This window comes from Austrofundulus limnaeus, unplaced genomic scaffold (genome assembly GCF_001266775.1).
Source record: "Austrofundulus limnaeus strain Quisiro unplaced genomic scaffold, Austrofundulus_limnaeus-1.0 Scaffold244, whole genome shotgun sequence".
NCBI classification, from domain to species: Eukaryota; Metazoa; Chordata; class Actinopteri; order Cyprinodontiformes; family Rivulidae; genus Austrofundulus; species Austrofundulus limnaeus.
Genome location: NW_013952646.1, coordinates 677,898 through 679,540, shown reverse-complemented (window position 1 = coordinate 679,540; position 1,643 = coordinate 677,898).

Sequence of the window (1,643 nt, the reverse complement as noted above, 5' to 3'; positions counted from 1 at the left end):
CACACACACACACACACACACACACACACACACACACACACACACACACACACACACACACACACTTGGAAGTTTCCTGAAGAAGTGTTGAATCAGCAGAAGAGCATCTTCAGCTTTCAAAGGAGCGAAATTGTTTGAACAGGAGGATTTAGTCTCTTCATGAGTTATTGCTTTCTGTTTGCACAAAATTTATTTTTTCCTCAAAATCTCCTGACTCAGCACAACTGTTTTGTTAGCTCACTGTTAACCTCTTTTTACAACAACAAATGTTTCATTATTAAAAACATGAAACTGGTAGATTAATTGTGTCTAAATTCAATTTGGCAATTTTTCTTTTCAGTTTTTAAAGGAGAATTAATTTACAATTCTGGTCACTCAAGCTGTGCTCTCTGCAAAATTCAGCAAATATGAACTGATTTTACTGCCAACATAAAAAAATAGGTGTGAAATGATCACTGGAGAATAAGTTGAATCAGGGGAATACCAAACAGACAAACAAAACTTTAAACATTTAAGAATGTTCTGGGAGCTTTAAACAAATATTTAAATCAGTTTGAATGTTTTATTTATTTATTTTTTCTTGATATCAGGAGTCACTTCAGTAGTTGATGCTTTCACTGTGACTCAGTGACAAAGTGCACACAATATTCTTAAGGGAGTTCCTAATGGTCTCAAAAAATGTCACCATCCTTTTACATTTTCTTGCGTGCGTGAGCTGCAGGTTTCTGAATTTTCTCAAAATTGTCACTGGTGTCCAGACCTTGTCATGAACTCATTTCATGACATTCATTTCATTCTCATTCAGCATGATAGTAGGTGGTAGATTTGTGTCAAACATGGCATCCTTGTTTCCTTTTAAATCTTACAACAGCACCTTCCTCCACATGTTTTTCTGCTTGGCCTTCAGAGGAGTCGGACACTTTTTGAACCTCCCTCTTTTCCCTGCTTTGCTGACGGATCAAGCCTTTCTTCTACCTATCATTCGACAACAAGAGCTATGGATCTGGTCAACTGGTCTCTGAATGCAACTGAAACCATTTTTTCCACTCTGAAATTAGAGCTTGGGAAGTGCAGTTGTCCCAGTAGAATTGTGACTGCGGGGCGARTTTCAGGTAGCTGGGGGTGGAATCTGATCAGCCTGGCASCTCTTTCCRTTGAGGACGTTGAAGATGTTTTTATATTCGGATTTATGATAATTGGATTCCTGCTGATCGGCTGTGGAGGAGTTCTGGCTTATCGGAAAATGAGAACGACACTGACAGCAGTGCGGGCCTGTGAGAAGCTGTCTGTGTCCCTGGACGGAATCTCTCATACGGCGAGCGCACAGACTCAGATGATGGGGGAGTTGAATCGCAAACTGGATGTGGTTCTGGCTAGGACTGCAGCCCAGTGGYGTGAGGAGTAAAGGCAACATCTGGGTGAAGTTCATACGGGAGAGGCGAGATGGTAACGAATCTGGATTGTTGGCATTTTTGCAACACAGAGGCTCAGTTAAGACTTTAAAGCAGTGGAAGAAAAGTCTGCTGTTTGCTCTAAAGAATTATTTCCTTTCATCGGATTCCCACAGATGTGACCTTGTTCACAGGATGATAAACCTCCCTGGATGACATGTGTGGAGGAAGCCTTGAACCCCCCTCCCTCCC